The sequence below is a fragment of the Oreochromis niloticus genome, linkage group LG3, assembly GCF_001858045.2.
Source record: "Oreochromis niloticus isolate F11D_XX linkage group LG3, O_niloticus_UMD_NMBU, whole genome shotgun sequence".
Classification (NCBI taxonomy): domain Eukaryota; kingdom Metazoa; phylum Chordata; class Actinopteri; order Cichliformes; family Cichlidae; genus Oreochromis; species Oreochromis niloticus.
The window spans coordinates 62,050,915-62,056,174 of record NC_031967.2 but is presented as its reverse complement, the minus strand read 5'-3'; the positions used below and the strand labels follow the sequence as shown (position 1 = coordinate 62,056,174).

The window sequence follows — 5,260 nt, the reverse complement described above, 5'->3', positions numbered from 1 at the left end:
GCCATTTATTTCCTCACCACACACGCCTCATTCTCTGGACATTGAGCACCGTGAAACTATAAAATAAGAAAAAATTGATACCCGTACAGTCCTTTTGAAGTATAACAATGAGCAATAACAACAATGAGCTCAAGTTAATTCAGGTAAGTTCAAACAAGTAATTCTGAGATATACAGTCACAGATTAAATAAAACAAAAAAGGGTTGCTTCTAACAGCATCAAGGGGTTACACAGTTCGGTTAAATAAAATATAACAACAGATCACCTCTCATCACATACCTCAGTCCGCTTGCCAAGGGTGCAAACTCCGGTGAACACTTAAACACTTCGGCCCGTTTCTCATGGGATGCTGCTAGCTTGCATGACACACATGTCTAAGCTAAAAAATAGCACATGGATGTAAGTAACGTAAGTACAAACAAAAAGGTTTTCAGATAGCTCACAATACAAACGCAGCAACATACCTTACATTAAACACACACATCATACTTATCAAAGTATTATCGTAACTTACATGGACTTTGTACAACTTATTCCTGCCGCACGACAGACCGCTCATACACGTTACGGGGCATGCACATCTGTCCTTAGTGCGACTGCGCATACAGTTCCGACAACCCCCGCAAGGATGACTTATGGTACAGATCAGCGGTTCATTACACTCCCACCAATCATGCTATGATTTAGAAACTAGCTAATCATACATGATTTGAACAACAACAACAAAATGAAACCACTTCAACCAATATGCAGGTGTACAAACATCATAGAGCAGGTGCCACCTGGACTGTTACATTGTTTATGTCAGCATGTCAGTTCCTCTCAGATAATAACGTGGTTGTTATTATTCTCTTTCAACAAGAACCACCAGTTTTTGAATAGGCCGCTCGATAATGGGGGGCTTGAAAGCACGGTCCTGTTTCTTGGTCCGACTTTGGACTCCTACTTGAACCTTGACCCGACGGACTAACCCATCATCGCCTTTGATAGTTTCAACGATACGCCCCAGTTGCCACTGACATCTTGGTAACATATCTTCCTTGATGATAACAATGTCATTCACTTTTAGATTACGGCGGGTTTTGTGCCACTTCTGTCTTGTGGAGACATTCATGAGGTATTCTCTTTTCCACCTACCCCAGAACTGCTCAGTTAAGTATTGTACTCTACGCCACCTCTTCGCTGCATACAAGTCTTCTCTCACAAATTTCCCAGGTGGTGGTAGAGCAACTTTGGACTTCATCAGTATAAGATGGTTCAGAGTAAGAGGTTCAGGTGCCTTTGGGTCACAGATACTGTCCACAGTCAAGGGGCGGCTATTTACAATAGCCATGGCCTCATAAAACAAAGTTCTAAGAGAGGCATCGTCTAGTCTTCCTGCACACTGAGCGGTAGTGGCATTTAGCACATTACGAATAGTCCTAATTTGGCGTTCCCAGATGCCACCAGCATGACTTGCAGAAGGAGCATTGAAAACAAACTCACACTGTTTGTCTGCCAGGAAAGCCTCCAGTGCCTGCATGTCACATTGTTTGAAAGCCTCTCTGAACTCATTTCTGGCTCCTACAAAGTTTGTGCCTTGGTCACAGCGGAGTTGGCAAACAGCTCCTCTGAGGCTGATGAAGCATCTAAGGGGATTGATGAATGCATCCGTTTATAGGTCTTCTAGCATCTCGATATGGACAGCACGTGAAGACAAGCATGTAAAGATAAGCCCATACCTTTTGTACTCCTTGCGGCCCCGCTTGATGGAAAATGGACCAAAACAATCCATACCAGAGTACGAGAAAGGAGCGGAGGCTTCAGTCCTTTCTTTCGGGAGCTCTGCCATGCGTTGCTCCTCAGTGGGGCGCCGAAGTTTTCGACATTGCACACATTTATGTATTAACTTGGCAACTGCTTTGCTTCCCCCAAGCACCCAAAACCCATTTGCTCTGAGTTCTGCTAGAGTTTGACTGCGACCCTGATGACAGATGGTGGCATGGTAATGAGACAGTATTAATCTTGTAATGTGACTTTCCTTTGGAAGGATGACCGGGTGTTTTAGTTCTCGACTGAGCGTTGCCTTTGTCAGTCTTCCACCGACACGAAGTAGTCCTTCATCTAAGATGGGATCAAGACAGCTTAGGGGGCTAGAGCATGGAAGAGAGTTGCCCTTCTGAAGTGTCTTTATGTCTTGCAAAAAGGCTTGACGCGGAACCAGACTGATTACTAGCTTACAAGCCTTTCTCCTTTCCTCCACCGTCACAATGCTGCTGACACAATCTGACTTCATGCCTAGTCTCTTAATTCTTGCAACTACTCTAATGAGCGTTGTCCAGCTGGAAAAGCGGCTTAGACGGCTCAGAATGTCATTTTGCTCATTGGTATGGGTGGCAAAGGTTTTCACCGATTTAACTTCAGGGTCACAGACTAGCAAATCTGGTGAAAAAATCTGGGTGTATCTCACGTTTCCATAGAAATTTAGGACCCGATAACCAGTTCGTTGACAGAATGTCCCCTGCACAAAGACCTCTCGAAGCGTGGTCAGCTGGGTTTTCTGCCGTATCTACATAGTGCCACTGAGCAGGGTCTGTGGTTTCTCGGATTAGCTGAACACGATTTGCGACAAACACATGGAATCGCCGTGCCTCATTGCTGATGTAGGCCAATACAACTTGGGAATCAGTCCAAAAGAATTCCTCGTCAATCTGCATGCCGAGCTCTGTTTTTAACATGACGCTTAGTCTTGCGGAGATGCAGCCGAAAGCTCCAGCCTTGGGATGCTCATGAGCTTTGTTGGTCCAACTCTTGCTTTGGCTAACACAAGGCTACAGTGTACTTCATCCTTTCCATTCTTGTATCTGAGGTAGGAACATGCACCATAACCTATGTTACTGGCGTCGGAAAAGTGGTGCAGTTCCACCCTCACTATGTTGCCAAAGTCTGGAGGATGGTAGCATCTGGGTATCGCTATTTCCTTTAGTCTGTGTAGATCCCTTTTCCATTGCTCCCACCGTGAATGTAGGCTATCGGGAAGCTGATCATCCCAATCTATGCCCATGCGACACAGCTCCTGGAGAATACATTTACCACTCAGGATAAAGGGAGCTACGAGACCAAGAGGGTCGTAGAGGGACAAAACAGCAGACAGGATACCACGGCGAGTTGAGGGTTGATCCCTTTTGTCAATGTTGAAGCTGAACGTGTCACTTTCTATTGACCACTGAATGCCAAGTACGTGACCCTCCGCTGTTGAATCCAGGCTAAGGTTGAGAGGCCCAGTGGTTACTGCTCTTTCTGAAGGCGCAACACCAGATAGTGCCTCCACTTGTTCGAGTTAAATTTGTGCAAGCGTAAACCTCCAGTCTTACACAGCTGTTGTGCATTGATAATCAGGTCTGTAGCTTCTGTGACTGATGGGACGCTAGTTAGTCCATCATCAACGTAAAAGTTCTTTTCAATGAAAGTAGCCGCCGAAGGATAATCGGCTTCGCATTGCTGTGCAAGATATTTAAGGCCGAAATTGGCACACCCTGGAGAGGAACCAGCACCGAAAAGGTGAACCGCCATTCTATATTCTTGGGGTTCTGTTTCCAGCTGACCGCCCTTCCACCATAGGAACCTCAGGTAGTTCCGCATGTTGGGTGGGACATAGAACTGATGGAACATTTTTTCAATATCGCAGGTGATGGCTACTGCTTCCCTCCTAAAGCGGCAGAGAACTCCTACTAGAGAGTTTATCAGATCAGGGCCAGTCAATAAGGTGTCATTCAGAGAGATGCCCAGAAACTTGGCTGAACGGTCGAAGACCACCCTAAGTTTATCTGGTTTCCTAGGATGGTACACCCCATGATGTGGGATGTACCAAATTGTCTCTCCCTCATGTGCAGGGGGGGCTGGTTCTGCAACACCTTTGCTGATGGTTTCCTCCATGAATGCTGTGTAATGGTCATGGTACTGCTTGTTGGACTTCAACTTCCTCTTGAGGTGTTGCAAACGAGCTTCAGCCAGTCGCTTGTTGTTTGGCAGCATGGGTGGAGAGCTGCTCTTGAAAGGAAGTGGCATCTCATAGTGTCCATCCTTCCTTTTTGTGATTGTGCTGCCGAGGAGTTTTACAAAATGAACATCATCTTGAGAAACATATTTATCTTGATAGTTTCTTTCGCTGAAATCCATTTCTAGGACCTTTAACACATCATTGACCGGAGGCAATGGCATTTCCTTTACTGCCACTCTGTGCACAAAGCTCTGATGTTCCTTTCTATCAAGATATGGATTTGCTGATCCTATGATGCTCCAGCCAAGCACAGTTCTTTGAGCAAATGGATGGTTTTCTGACCCTACAATGACTTCTAGAGGGGCCAGTGCTGAAGGGCAATCATAGCCAATCAGCAATCCCACTTCACAGTCTTGAAGTGGCTGCAGCTTGTTTGCCAGTTGCTTCTGATGTGGCCACTGAAGTGTGGTGTCCTTTGTAGGAATGTGAGACTTATCGACTACACTCCTAAAGTGTATACAGAAAATGACAGAGGAAGCAGCTGGATTAAATATCGCAGTTAGCACAAATGAACATGCCTTGTGTATGCCTGGCGTAGCTGAACATGCGACTCACTATGGAGCCCACGAACTTGCAATCCACAAGCCACTTTACTAGCTATGACTGTGTCTACTGCTGTCATTGTACTGAGCTTTAATTGCACTGGCTGAGTCTTCACATTTAGAGCAGAGACCAGATCTCCCAAGATGAAAGTTGAATCGCTCTGTGTGTCGAGCAGAGCATATGTGAGAATCTCTCTGTGGGGGTCTTCTGCCAATGACACAAAAACTGGAACAATGCTAGACGTAGCCGAGGAGTATCTTGTCAATGTGTGTGACATGACATTGCGGACTTCCTTTATCTCATTTCCTGCAGATGGTGAATCACTGTTTAACATTTCACTGGCTCCCTCAATTCTCGCTAAGTGCAAGCAAGTTGGATGATTTCGACTACATATAGTGCATGTGTGCCTTCTTTTGCATTCTTTACTAGTGTGACCCTTTCTTAAACAGCCGAAGCAAAGACGGTTTTCGCGAATGAAAACCCTCTTTTCATCAGGAGGCCTTGCGGCAAAGGTTGGGCACTTGGCGACACCGTGTGTTTCATCGTTGCAGACGAAGCATTGTGGTCTTTGCTTTGAAATTAAGGTCCCTGGTTTACCTGCAGAGTGCTTAGCTTGAGCATTGGTGCTGAGTGCCTTGGTTCTCTTAGGAAGCCTTTCATCTGTTACTTTAGTGTTTA

The 5,260-nt window shown here is 45.6% G+C and overlaps 1 long non-coding RNA gene across 1 annotated transcript; it reads right to left on the bottom strand.

The window, feature by feature from the left end:
* Window positions 1-218: 218 nt before the first annotated feature.
* LOC112846336 (uncharacterized) lies at window positions 219-575 on the bottom strand. Its single transcript, XR_003219257.1, has 2 exons — window positions 515-575; window positions 219-379 (listed from the first exon to the last, which is right to left on the bottom strand). It is a non-coding gene; the product is annotated as an uncharacterized LOC112846336 (long non-coding RNA).
* Window positions 576-5,260: the final 4,685 nt, after the last annotated feature.